At 37.9% G+C, this 15,809-nt stretch overlaps 1 protein-coding gene across 1 annotated transcript in view; it reads left to right on the top strand.

Annotated features, from left to right (window-relative positions):
* LOC138316216 (sodium- and chloride-dependent transporter XTRP3A-like) overlaps positions 1-15,809 on the top strand; it is a 69,752-nt gene that overhangs the window by 22,662 nt on the left and 31,281 nt on the right. The window lies entirely within an intron of this gene.

The following is a 15,809-nucleotide window of genomic DNA, read 5'->3' as shown; positions in this document are numbered from 1 at the left end:
GCCAGGAGGCTAACCCTATCTCCCCCTAGCCAGGAGGCTAACCCTATCTCCCCCTAGCCAGGAGGCTAACCCTATTCATCCCTGGCCAGGAGGCTAACCCTATCTCCCCCTGGCCAGGAGGCTAACCCTATCTCCCCCTGGCCAGGAGGCTAACCCTATCTCCCCCTGGCCAGGAGGCTAACCCTATTTCCACCTGGCCAGGAGGCTAACCCTATCTCCCCCTGGCCAGGAGGCTAACCATATTTCCACCTGGCCCAGGAGGCCCCTATCTCCCCCTGGCCAGGAGGCTAACCCTATCTCCCCCTGGCCAGGAGGATAACCATATTTCCCCCTGGCCAGGAGGATAACCATATTTCCACCTGGCCAGGAGGCTAACCCTATCTCCCCCTGGCCAGGAGGATAACCCTATCTCCCCCTGGCCAGGAGGCTAACCCTATCTCCCCCTGGCCAGGAGGCTAACCCTATCTCCCCCTGGCCAGGAGGCTAACCCTATCTCCCCCTGGCCAGGAGGCTAACCCTATCTCCCCTCTGGCCAGGAGGCTAACCCTATCTCCCCCTGGCCAGGAGGCTAACCCTATCTCCCCTAGCCAGGAGGCTAACCCTATCTCCCCTGGCCAGGAGGCTAACCCTATCTCCCCCTGGCCAGGAGGCTAACCCTATCTCCCCCTGGCCAGGAGGCTAACCCTATCTCCCCCTGGCCAGGAGGCTAACCCTATCTCCCCTGGCCAGGAGGCTAACCCTATCTCCCCCTGGCCAGGAGGCTAACCCTATCTCCCCCTGGCCAGGAGGCTAACCCTATAACCCTATCTCCCCCCCTATCTCCCCTAGCCAGGAGGCTAACCCTATCTCCCCTAGCCAGGAGGCTAACCCTATCTCCCCTAGCCAGGAGGCTAACCCTATCTAGCCCCCTGGCCCTCCCCCTATAACCCTATTCTCCCCCTAGCCAGGAGGCTAACACTATCTCCCCCTAGCCAGGAGGCTAACCTATCTTCCCTGGCCAGGAGGCTAACCCTATCTCCCCCTGGCCAGGAGGCTAAACCCTATCTCCCTGGCCAGGAGGCTAACCCTATCTCCCCTGGCCAGGAGGATAACCTATCTCCCCTGGCCAGGAGGCTACCCTCCCTGGCCAGGAGGATAACCCTATCCACCCTGGCCAGGAGGCTAACCATATTATCCCCCTGGCCAGGAGGATAACACCATATTTCCACCTGGCTAACCCTATCTCCCCCTGGCCAGGAGGATAACCATCTATTTCCACCTGGCCAGGAGGATAACCATATTTCCACCTGGCCAGGAGGCTAACCCTATCTCCCCCTGGCCAGGAGGCTAACCCTATCTCCCCCTGGCCAGGAGGCTAACCATATCTCCCCCTGGCCAGGAGGCTAACCCTATCTCCCCCTGGCCAGGAGGCTAACCCTATCTCCCCCTGGCCAGGAGGCTAACCCTATCTAACCCTATCTCCCCCTGGCCAGGAGGCTAGCCCTATCTCCCCCTAGCCAGGAGGCTAACCCTATCTCCCCTTGGCCAGGAGGCTAACTCTGTCTCCCCCTGGCCAGGAGGCTAACCCTATCTTCTCCTGGCCTGGAGGCTAACCCAATCTATCCCTGGCCAGGAGGCTAACCCTATTCATCCCTGGCCAAGAGGCAAACCCTATCTCCCACAGGCCAGTAGGCTAACCCTATCTCCCCCTGGCTAGGAGGCTAACCCTATTCCCCCCTGGCAGCCTTCAACCATGCAGCCAAAATTGTCTACTTTACAGTTTGGTGCAGAAAGGTTTGAGAAATTAAGCCTAGCAATGGAGAGGATTGAAATCACATATATTATTGATTTAAAGTATCCTAGAGTTATAGGGTTTTTATCACAATTTTGGTTTGTATTCATTTTGACAGAGCACAAGCAGATGGAATTAATTTAAACTGTATGTTAACCTTTGGCTCTGACTGGTTTTGGAGCCTGCGAAGGTGACCAATATTAACCTGTTGGACAATTTTTTTATGGAATCCAAACCCAAAACATTATCTTTGTGGTTGGGAATATAAAATTTTGTAATTTCACACAGTGTGTGTTTTAGAAAGAGCAGTAAAGCTTGTTATACTTGGTGACAATAGGTCAGCGGTCCAGCTGCTGTTCAGTGGGGCAAACATAATAACAAAATGTCACACACGATTGTCTCATCCTCAACATTATTTACATTGGAGCCCATCAAATGATAAATATACAATGTTTGTTTAAAGATTTGATAATGCTCATGCTTTGGGAGTACAATGATTTAGTAATGATTACACATACATGTACCTAGGAATCTTTTGATGCTTATTCAGTTCATTAGAATTTTAGATTTTCAACTTATAAATCTTTGATACAAATTCAAACTTTATTTGTTAAAAAAGATGTTTTTGTATCAAAGTCACAATTCAATTCAAATATGTACCTTGATATAAAATCTAGATACCGAACCCATTCTCTGGTATGTAGGCTATCAACATGTGACCTTTAGCTGATGAATAATTAATGAGAAGGTCATAATAAACGAAAACCTGTCTCTGCAGGCATGTCTGAAATTTGCATTAAAAAATAATTACAAGCTCTGTGAATTAAGATTTAATACCTTGGAATGCAGAATAAGTATCCAAATTACAGACTAATCAACAAATCAGTAGATGTCTGAGGAACCTGGTGAATTTATATATTAGGTACCTAACAAATAATTGTATTAATTTTCTGGTTCTATTGGCTGTGTTTGGTTGAAATATAAAAGTATGGGTAATTATCCAAATAGTGTTTATTAACATAATTAATGTTTGGTAATTAAGCCAGGTGTACAATTATGTTTAATAAAAAGGACATTTACATGTGTAAGTATTTTAAATTAATTTGAAGTCTGAATTGTAATATAAACCGTAATTACAGTATATAATATGGGATGTACATATATGATATAGATATATGACAGTCAAATATAATATGGGATGTCATATGTAATATGGGTGTCAAATGTTATATGGGATGTCATATGTATTATGGGTGTCAAATGTAATATGAGATGTCAAATGTAATATGGGTGTCAAATGTAATATGGGATGTCATAAGTAATATGGGATGTCAAATGTTAATATGGGATGTCAAATGTAATATGGGATGTCAAATGTAATATGGGATGTCATAAGTAATATGGGATGTCAAATGTAATATGGGATGTCATATGTAATATGGGATGTCAAATGTTATATGGGTGTCAAATGTAATATGGGATGTCAAATGTAATATGGGATGTCATAAGTAATATGGGTGTCAAATGTAATATGGGATGTCATATGTAATATGGGATATCATAAGTAATATGGGATATCATAAGTAATATGGGATGTCAAATGTAATATGGGATGTCAAATGTAATATGGGTGTCAAATGTAATATGGGATGTCATATGTAATATGGGTGTCAAATGTAATATGGGATGTCAAATGTAATATGGGATGTCAAATGTAATATGGGATGTCATAAGTAATATGGGATGTCAAATGTAATATGGGATGTCATATGTAATATGGGATGTCAAATGTAATATGGGATGTCATAAGTAATATGGGATGTCAAATGTAATATGGGTGTCAAATGTAATATGGGATGTCAAATGTAATATGGGATGTCATATGTAATATGGGATGTCATATGTAATATGGGATGTCAAATGTAATATGGGATGTCATATGTAATATGGGATGTCATATGTAATATGGGATATCATAAGTAATATGGGATGTCAAATGTAATATGGGATGTCATATGTAATATGGGATGTCAAATGTAATATGGGATGTCATATGTAATATGGGATGTCAAATGTAATATGGGATGTCAAATGTAATATGGGATGTCATATGTAATATGGGATGTCATATGTAATATGGGATGTCATAAGTAATATGGGATGTCAAATGTAATATGGGATGTCATATGTAATATGGGATGTCATATGTAATATGGGATGTCATATGTAATATGGGATGTCAAATGTAATATGGGATGTCAAATGTAATATGGGATGTCAAATGTAATATGGGATGTCATATGTAATATGGGATGTCATATGTAATATGGGATGTCAAATGTAATATGGGATGTCATATGTAATATGGGATGTCAATATGTAATATGGGATGTCATATGTAATATGGGATGTCATATGTAATATGGGATGTCATATGTAATATGGGATGTCATATGTAATATGGGATGTCAAATGTAATATGGGATGTCATATGTAATATGGGATGTCATATGTAATATGGGATGTCAAATGTAATATGGGATGTCATATGTAATATGGGATGTCATATGTAATATGGGTGTCAAATGTAATATGGGATGTCAAATGTAATATGGGATGTCATATGTAATATGGGATGTCATATGTAATATGGGTGTCAAATGTAATATGGGTGTCAAATGTAATATGGGATGTCAAATGTAATATGGGATGTCATATGTAATATGGGATGTCAAATGTAATATGGGATGTCATATGTAATATGGGATGTCATATGTAATATGGGTGTCAAATGTAATATGGGTGTCAAATGTAATATGGGTGTCAAATGTAATATGGGATGTCATATGTAATATGGGATGTCATATGTAATATGGGATGTCAAATGTAATATGGGATGTCAAATGTAATATGGGATGTCATATGTAATATGGGATGTCATATGTAATATGGGTGTCAAATGTAATATGGGATGTCATATGTAATATGGGATGTCAAATGTAATATGGGATGTTCATATGTAATATGGGATGTCATATGTAATATGGGATGTCAAATGTAATATGGGTGTCAAATGTAATATGGGTGTCAAATGTAATATGGGGTGTCAAATGTAATATGGGTGTCAAATGTAATATGGGATGTCATATGTAATATGGGATGTCATATGTAATATGGGATGTCATATGTAATATGGGATGTCATATGTAATATGGGATGTCAAATGTAATATGGGATGTCATATGTAATATGAGATGTCATATGTAATATGGGTGTCAAATGTAATATGGGTGTCAAATGTAATATGGGATGTCATATGTAATATGACATGTCATATGTAATATGGGATGTCAAATGTAATATGGGATGTCATATGTAATATGAGATGTCATATGTAATATGACATGTGACAATAACATCATGTATACCATGAAATGTTTGTTGTATAGAAGCATTCGGTTTTTCATGTCAGACTTGATTACCAGGGAAACACAAATATAAAAAATTACATTTGTCTTATGGATTAATGGAATCACCATCCCACAACTATGAATATTTCTTCCTACGAAACACTTCAAACTTCTAACCTTGAAAGAAAGTAGCCACAAGTATTTCATGTTAATAAATACTGTATACATATTACCCCTGAAATATTTATCACATTTAATACATATGCACTTGGTATGACATACTGGTCAAGCTGACCATGGTTGACAGACATTGTAGAAAGGTCAAATAAATACTACCAGTAAAAGAAGTGGTCAGGAAATTGACCATTAGCTATATTGACCATTGAATATTAAGGTGACAGGAAGGTCAAACTTCATTAGAGATGTATCCTTTACCACTTTGTTATGTTCTGTGTCTTGGCCCGTTTTTAGTTTGGCAATCACATGTTTCTGTCAGAGATTCATATCTGATATTACTAAGTTAAAGTACTCATTTAAATTCTGTATATAGGTGTCCGATCTATACACACAATAAATAGATCATGAATTCTGCCACACCTAAACAGGTATGTAGCAAACGTCCATTGAAAAAATAGGGCCAGCCATTCACACAAAGGGAAATTCAGGTGTCAGACCAGAGACTTGTACTATAGTAACATACTCATGTTTGGTTCTATGGGTGCCGCTAACCTTTTCACTCAAACATTGAAACTAAATGAACTGATATGTACATCATAACACACTGTAATGTCAATGCTTTCCTACATCATGTAGGTAGAGAGCCATGATGTCAATGCTTTCCTTCATCGTGTAGGTACAGAGCCATGATGTCAATGCTTTCCTTCATCGTGTAGGTACAGAGCCATGATGTCAATGCTTTCCTTCATCGTGTAGGTACAGAGCCATGATGTCAATGCTTTCCTTCATCGTGTAGGTACAGAGCCATGATGTCAATGCTTTCCTTCATCGTGTAGGTACAGAGCCATGATGTCAATGCTTTCCTTCATCATGTAGGTACAGAGCCATGATGTCAATGCTTTCCTTCATCATGTAGGTACAGAGCCATGATGTCAATGCTTTCCGTCATCATGTAGGTACAGAGCCATGATGTCAATGCTTTCCTTCATTGTGTAGGTACAGAGCCAAGATGTCAATGCTTTCCTTCATCGTGTAGGTACAGAGCCATGATGTCAATGCTTTCCTTCATCGTGTAGGTACAGAGCCATGATGTCAATGCTTTCCTTCATTGTGTAGGTACAGAGCCATGATGTCAATGCTTTCCTACATCGTGTAGTACAGAGCCATGATTCAATGTTTCCTCACTGTAGGTACAGAGCCATGATGTCAATGCTTTCCTACATCTTGTAGGTACAGAGCCATGATGTCAATGCTTTCCTTCATCGTGTAGGTACAGAGCTGTGATGTCAATGCTTTCCTTCATTGTGTAGGTACAGAGCCGTGATGTCAATGCTTTCCTACATTGTGTAGGTACAGAGCCATGATGTCAATGCTTTCCTTCATCGTGTAGGTACAGAGCCATGATGTCAATGCTTTCCTACATCTTGTAGGTACAGAGCCATGATGTCAATGCTTTCCTTCATCGTGTAGGTACAGAGCTGTGATGTCAATGCTTTCCTTCATCGTGTAGGTACAGAGCCGTGATGTCAATGCTTTCCTGTGCATCGTGTAGGTACAGAGCCGTGATGTCAATGCTTTCCTTCATCGTGTAGGTACAGAGCCGTGATGTCAATGCTTTCCTTCATCATGTAGGTACAGAGCCATGATGTCAATGCTTTCCTTCATCATGTAGGTACAGAGCCATGATGTCAATGCTTTCCTTCATCGTGTAGGTACAGAGCCATGATGTCAATGCTTTCCTTCATCGTGTAGGTACAGAGCCATGATGTCAATGCTTTCCTACATCGTGTAGGTACAGAGCCATGATGTCAATGCTTTCCTTCATCGTGTAGGTACAGAGCCATGATGTCAATGCTTTCCTTCATCGTGTAGGTACAGAGCCATGATGTCAATGCTTTCCTACATCGTGTAGGTACAGAGCCATGATGTCAATGCTTTCCTACATCGTGTAGGTACAGAGCCATGATGTCAATGCTTTCCTACATCGTGTAGGTACAGAGCCATGATGTCAATGCTTTCCTTCATCGTGTAGGTACAGAGCCATGATGTCAATGCTTTCCTTCATCATGTAGGTACAGAGCCATGATGTCAATGCTTTCCTTCATCATGTAGGTACAGAGCCATGATGTCAATGCTTTCCTTCTTAATCTAGGTACAGAGCCATGATGTCAATTCTTTCCTACATCGTGTAGGTACAGAGCCATGATGTCAATGCTTTCCTTCATCGTGTAGGTACAGAGCCATGATGTCAATGCTTTCCTACATCGTGTAGGTACAGAGCCATGATGTCAATGCTTTCCTACATCGTGTAGGTACAGAGCCATGATGTCAATGCTTTCCTTCATCGTGTAGGTACAGAGCCATGATGTCAATGCTTTCCTACATCGTGTAGGTACAGAGCCATGATGTCAATGCTTTCCTACATCGTGTAGGTACAGAGCCATGATGTCAATGCTTTCCTTCATCGTGTAGGTACAGAGCCATGATGTCAATGCTTTCCTTACATCGTGTAGGTACAGAGCCATGATGTCAATGCTTTCCTACATCCGTGTAGGTACAGAGCCATGATGTCAATGCTTTCCTATTCATCGTGTAGGTACAGAGCCATGATGTCAATGCTTTCCTTCATCGTGTATTACAGAGCCATGATGTCAATGCTTTCCTACATCGTGTAGGTACAGAGCCATGATGTCAATGCTTTCCTACATCGTGTAGGTACAGAGCCATGATGTCAATGCTTTCCTACATCGTGTAGGTACAGAGCCATGATGTCAATGCTTTCCTACATCGTGTAGGTACAGAGCCGATGATGTCAATGCTTTCCTTCATTCGTGTAGGTACAGAGCCATGATGTCAATGCTTTCCCTACATCGTGTAGGTACGTACCCAGCCATGAATGTCCCATTCTTTCCTTCATAGAAATAGGCAAACTCAGAGCTGGACCCATGATTTCACAATGTACTGTTCCCTTCATCGTTGTGAGTGTTTTGACCTGTTGCAGAGCCAGATAATAAACATTAGATCAATGCTTTCCTCAGATTAATCACATATCCTTAACATGCTGTAGGATTTTTAACAGAGCAACTTGATTTCAAGTCTAGTACCAATTCACAGTACTGTCTATGTTGTGATTTTAAAGTAGACTTCTTAAATGTTTTCAACTTAATACTGTGTACCGTTTAAACAATTTAAAGAACATGCTCATGTTCAAATCTTAATTGATTAAAGCCATTTCTTAAGGAAACCTTGACTTTGAACTTTTTACGTGGTGTCCTACAGAGATTTCGGACCTATAATAAGCAGGTTACTTGCTGTTAACATCGCGCTCGGAACTGGATGACCATTCTTCTTCCAACATATTTACATCGTTTTTGGTACAAGCCATGATGTCAATGCTTTTTATCCTACATAACATATTGTAGGTACAGAGCTTTTTATCCTGATAACACTTGTTTTTATCCTGAGCCATGATGTCAAACATCTTTTTATCATATCCTGTAGGTACAGAGTATGATGTCACCGCTTGTTTTTATCCTTCATCGTGTAAGGTACAGAGCCATGATGTCACAACATCAATTTGTATGGTCACAAGTTTTTTTATCCTGATAACATCTATGTACAGAGCCATGATGTCAAACATGTTTTCCTGTGGTGGTATTTGTAGTACAGAGAAAACCATGATGTTTTTATCTTTCCTTGTATGGTCATCTTTATCCTGGTACAGAGCCATGAACATGTATGGTCACAATGCTTTTGTACAGTACATTTTAGGTAAAGCCTTGTTAACATCTTTTTAGGTACAGAGCCATGATGTCAATGCTTTTTATCCTTACATCGTGTATGGTCACAACATCTTTTTATCCTTGTAACCTTTGTATTGGTCACAACATCTTTTTACACTTAGTGGCAGCAGTTCAATGTGGGACAGTAGTTTGTTTTTATCTATGCGATAATCATATGTTATTTGGTCACAAACATCTTTTTATCTGATAACCTATGATATGGTCACAAACATCTTTTTATCCTGATATAACATATGTATGGTCACAAATTTTTTTATCCTGATAACATAGTATAGTCACAAACATTCCTTTTTTATCCTGATAAAACATATGTATGGGTCCCCACAACAGCTCCCTTTTATCTGATAACCTTTGTATGGTCACAACATCTTTTTTATTTTTTTGTATGGTCACAACATCTTTTTATCCTGATAACCTATGTTATGGTCACAACATCTTTTTATCCTGATAACCTTTGTATGGTCACAACATCTTTTTACACACCAGTGGTTAGTGTGACAGTAGTTTGTTTTTATCCTGATAAACCTTTGTATGGTCACAACATCTCTTTTTATCCTGATAACCTAACACAACATCTATGTATGGTGGTCACAACATCTTTTTATCCTGAAACCTTTGTATGGTCACAAACATCTTTTTACACACCAGTGGTAGCAGGTAGTCTAGTATAGTCAATGTGACAGTAGTTTGTTTTTATCCTGATAACATATGTATGGTCACAACATCTTTTTATCCTGATAACCTATGTATGGTCACAACATCTTTTTATCCTGATAACCTATGTATGGTCACAACATCTTTTTATCCTGATAACCTTTGTATGGTCACAACATCTTTTTACACACCAGTGGTAGCAGGTAGTGTGACAGTAGTTTGTTTTTATCCTGATAACCTTTGTATGGTCACAACATCTTTTTATCCTGATAACCTATGTATGGTCACAACATCTTTTTATCCTGATAACCTTTGTATGGTGATAACCTATGTATGGTCACAACATCTTTTTATCCTGATAACCTATGTATGGTCACAACATCTTTTTATCCTGATAACCTTTGTATGGTCACAACATCTTTTTACACACCAGTGGTAGCAGGTAGTGTGACAGTAGTTTGTTTTTATCCTGATAACCTTTGTATGGTCACAACATCTTTTTATCCTGATAACCTATGTATGGTCACAACATCTTTTTATCCTGATAACCTATGTATGGTCACAACATCTTTTTATCCTGATAACCTATGTATGGTCACAACATCTTTTTATCCTGATAACCTATGTATGGTCACAACATCTTTTTATCCTGATAACCTATGTATGGTCACAACATCTTTTTATCCTGATAACCTTTGTATGGTCACAACATCTTTTTACACACCAGTGGTAGCAGTAGTGTGACAGTAGTTTGTTTTTATCCTGATAACCTTTGTATGGTCACAACATCTTTTTATCCTGATAACCTATGTATGGTCACAACATCTTTTTATCCTGATAACCTATGTATGGTCACAACATCTTTTTATCCTGATAACCTTTGTATGTCACAACATCTTTTTATCCTGATAACCTATGTATGGTCACAACATCTTTTTATCCTGATAACCTATGTATGGTCACAACATCTTTTTATCCTGATAACCTATGTATGATCACAACATCTTTTTATCCTGATAACCTATGTATGGTCACAACATCTTTTTATCCTGATAACCTATGTATGGTCACAACATCTTTTTATCCTGATAACCTATGTATGGTCACAACATCTTTTTATCCTGATAACCTTTGTATGATCACAACATCTTTTTATATCCTGATAACCTATGTATGGTCACAACATCTTTTTATCCTGATAACCTATGTATGGTCACAACATCTTTTTATCCTGATAACCTATGTATGTCACAAATTCTTTTTCTACTGATAACCTATGTATGGTCACAACATCTTTTTATCCTGATAACCTATGTATGGTCACAACATCTTTTTATCCTGATAACCTATGTATGGTCACAATATCTTTTTATCCTATGTATGGTCACAACATCTTTTTATCCTGATAACCTTTTGGTCACAACATCTTTTTATCCTGATAACCTATGTATGGTCACAACATCTTTTTATCCTGATAACCTTTGTATGGTCACAACATCTTTTTATCCTGATAACCTTTGTATGGTCACAACATCTTTTTTTATCCTGATAACCTTTGTATGGTCACAACATCTTTTTATCCTGATAACCTTTGTATGGTCACAACATCTTTTTATCCTGATAACCTATGTATGGTCACAACATCTTTTTATCCTGATAACCTATGTATGGTCACAACATCTTTTTATCCTGATAACCTTTGTATGGTCACAACATCTTTTTATCCTGATAACCTATGTATGGTCACAACATCTTTTTATCCTGATAACCTATGTATGGTCACAACATCTTTTTATCCTGATAACCTATGTATGGTCACAACATCTTTTTATCCTGATAACCTATGTATGGTCACAACATCTTTTTATCCTGATAACCTTTGTATGGTCACAACATCTTTTTATCCTGATAACCTATGTATGGTCACAACATCTTTTTATCCTGATAACCTATGTATGGTCACAACATCTTTTTATCCTGATAACCTATGTATGGTCACAACATCTTTTTATCCTGATAACCTATGTATGGTCACAACATCTTTTTATCCTGATAACCTATGTATGGTCACAACATCTTTTTATCCTGATAACCTATGTATGGTCACAACATCTTTTTATCCTGATAACCTATGTATGGTCACAACATCTTTTTATCCTGATAACCTATGTATGGTCACAACATCTTTTTATCCTGATAACCTATGTATGGTCACAACATCTTTTTATCCTGATAACCTTTGTATGGTCACAACATCTTTTTATCCTGATAACCTATGTATGGTCACAACATCTTTTTATCCTGATAACCTATGTATGGTCACAACATCTTTTTATCCTGATAACCTATGTATGGTCACAACATCTTTTTATCCTGATAACCTATGTATGGTCACAACATCTTTTTATCCTGATAACCTATGTATGGTCACAACATCTTTTTATCCTGATAACCTATGTATGGTCACAACATCTTTTTATCCTGATAACCTTTGTATGGTCACAACATCTTTTTATCCTGATAACCTTTGTATGGTCACAACATCTTTTTATCCTGATAACCTTTGTATGGTCACAACATCTTTTTATCCTGATAACCTATGTATGGTCACAACATCTTTTTATCCTGATAACCTATGTATGGTCACAACATCTTTTTATCCTGATAACCTATGTATGGTCACAACATCTTTTTATCCTGATAACCTTTGTATGGTCACAACATCTTTTTACACACCAGTGGTAGCAGGTAGTGTGACAGTAGTTTGTTTTTATCCTGATAACCTTTGTATGGTCACAACATCTTTTTATCCTGATAACCTATGTATGGTCACAACATCTTTTTATCCTGATAACCTATGTATGGTCACAACATCTTTTTATCCTGATAACCTATGTATGGTCACAACATCTTTTTATCCTGATAACCTATGTATGGTCACAACATCTTTTTATCCTGATAACCTTTGTATGGTCACAACATCTTTTTATCCTGATAACCTTTGTATGGTCACAACATCTTTTTTTTTATCCTGATAACCTTTGTATGGTCACAACATCTTTTTATCCTGATAACCTATGTATGGTCACAACATCTTTTTATCCTGATAACCTATGTATGGTCACAACATCTTTTTATCCTGATAACCTTTGTATGGTCACAACATCTTTTTATCCTGATAACCTATGTATGGTCACAACATCTTTTTATCCTGATAACCTATGTATGGTCACAACATCTTTTTATCCTGATAACCTATGTATGGTCACAACATCTTTTTATCCTGATAACCTATGTATGGTCACAACATCTTTTTATCCTGATAACCTTTGTATGGTCACAACATCTTTTTACACACCAGTGGTAGCAGGTAGTGTGACAGTAGTTTGTTTTTATCCTGATAACCTTTGTATGGTCACAACATCTTTTTATCCTGATAACCTATGTATGGTCACAACATCTTTTTATCCTGATAACCTATGTATGGTCACAACATCTTTTTATCCTGATAACCTATGTATGGTCACAACATCTTTTTATCCTGATAACCTATGTATGGTCACAACATCTTTTTATCCTGATAACCTTTGTATGGTCACAACATCTTTTTATCCTGATAACCTTTGTATGGTCACAACATCTTTTTATCCTGATAACCTATGTATGGTCACAACATCTTTTTATCCTGATAACCTATGTATGGTCACAACATCTTTTTATCCTGATAACCTATGTATGGTCACAACATCTTTTTATCCTGATAACCTATGTATGGTCACAACATCTTTTTATCCTGATAACCTATGTATGGTCACAACATCTTTTTATCCTGATAACCTTTGTATGGTCACAACATCTTTTTATCCTGATAACCTATGTATGGTCACAACATCTTTTTATCCTGATAACCTTTGTATGGTCACAACATCTTTTTATCCTGATAACCTATGTATGGTCACAACATCTTTTTATCCTGATAACCTATGTATGGTCACAACATCTTTTTATCCTGATAACCTTGTATGGTCACAACATCTTTTTATCCTGATAACCTATGTATGGTCACAACATCTTTTTATCCTGATAACCTATGTATGGTCACAACATCTTTTTATCCTGATAACCTATGTATGGTCACAACATCTTTTTATCCTGATAACCTTTGTATGGTCACAACATCTTTTTATCCTGATAACCTATGTATGGTCACAACATCTTTTTATCCTGATAACCTATGTATGGTCACAACATCTTTTTATCCTGATAACCTATGTATGGTCACAACATCTTTTTTTATCCTGATAACCTATGTATGGTCACAACATCTTTTTATCCTGATGACACTAACTGATCCTTGTATGGTCACAACATCTTTTTATCCTGATAACCTATGTATGGTCACAACATCTTTTTATCCTGATAACCTATGTATGGTCACAACATCTTTTTATCCTGATAACCTATGTATGGTCACAACATCTTTTTATCCTGATAACCTATGTATGGTCACAACATCTTTTTATCCTGATAACCTATGTATGGTCACAACATCTTTTTATCCTGATAACCTATGTATGGTCACAACATCTTTTTATCCTGATAACCTATGTATGGTCACAACATCTTTTTATCCCTGATAACCTTTGTATGGTCACAACATCTTTTTATCCTGATAACCTATGTATGGTCACAACATCTTTTTATCCTGATGACATATGTGGTCACAACATCTTTTTATCAGATAACCTTTGTATGGTGACAACATCTTTTTACACACCAGTGGTAGCAGGTAGTGTGACAGTAGTCTTGTTTTTTGTCCCATCAGTTGTTACTTCTTTTTATTGTGTCTTAGTTTACATGTCAAAATGGAAATACCAGTAGCTCTGATTTTAGGTTTTATTTCTTGGCCATGATTACTGAAACTACAAAAGGAAAATGTCAGAGGAGTTACTGGTACCTTGTCAGTATTTCTTTTTATAATATTAAGGGCACAATCTAAGTGTGAGAGTATCTTTCTGAAAGCAGGTCACTGTGACATGAAAAACACATATCTAGGTCACTGTAGTGACATGAAAAACACAGTCTCATCTCAAAACTAGGCTACTGTAGCCTGGTATAAAAACAATTGGCATACATCATGGTGGAATGATAATGTAAAATATATGATAAACTTTGATTGAATATAACTATAAAATCTCGGTCATCGATGAGATGATAAAGTGAGGTACAGGATTGATAGTAAAAGTAGGTCACAGTGAACAATGATAGTTGATACTCCATAGTATAACGAACAGGCTTAGTTATTGCTCCTTGTAAAAAGACAAAAAAATTTATCTGAGTTTGAAGTGAAATAGACCAACAAGGCTTTATTTCAATGCTCTATATGACTGTGATAATTCATACGGAAGGACATTTTTCATCTTACACAATGTAAACATGGAAGATTCTATTGGTGTATAAAGGGGCTGTAGGTGTATTTTGACGTGGAATATAAACATCATCCCATTAACTGTGTTTTATGAAACATTTTTAATGCTCCATCAACTTGTGTTAACATGTTTAAACTTGTTTGTCAGACTTGTCTGCAGTCTAGACAATATCATGTGAGGAATATTCATGGAGCAGACGTACCTGTCAGAGGGACGGAGGCTCCCAAGAGACCTGAGTGATGAGACTGGAGTCAATGGTCAGAACTGACGGACAGTTAATTAGGACAAGTCAACATTTCCATCATAAAAATAACAATATAATACTACAGTATATATGCCCAGTTCATTAGGTGAACTAAGGCCTCACTTAGTTTACATTTTAGAGTAATTTCTATGTTGTATCTTTCTTTTTCAGTAATGACAGCAGGGCCCCCAGACCCATAGTTGTGGTTCTGTGATTTTTGAAGTAAAACAAACTCCCTAATTATCCGGACCAGAGTGTTTGCTTTAAAATGAACGACCAGAAAGCAATCTGTTACACTACTTTTTTATGACAATGTATAAA

Source organism: Argopecten irradians, chromosome 2 (genome assembly GCF_041381155.1).
Source record: "Argopecten irradians isolate NY chromosome 2, Ai_NY, whole genome shotgun sequence".
Lineage (NCBI taxonomy): Eukaryota > Metazoa > Mollusca > Bivalvia > Pectinida > Pectinidae > Argopecten > Argopecten irradians.
This window is presented reverse-complemented; position numbering and strand designations above follow the sequence as displayed.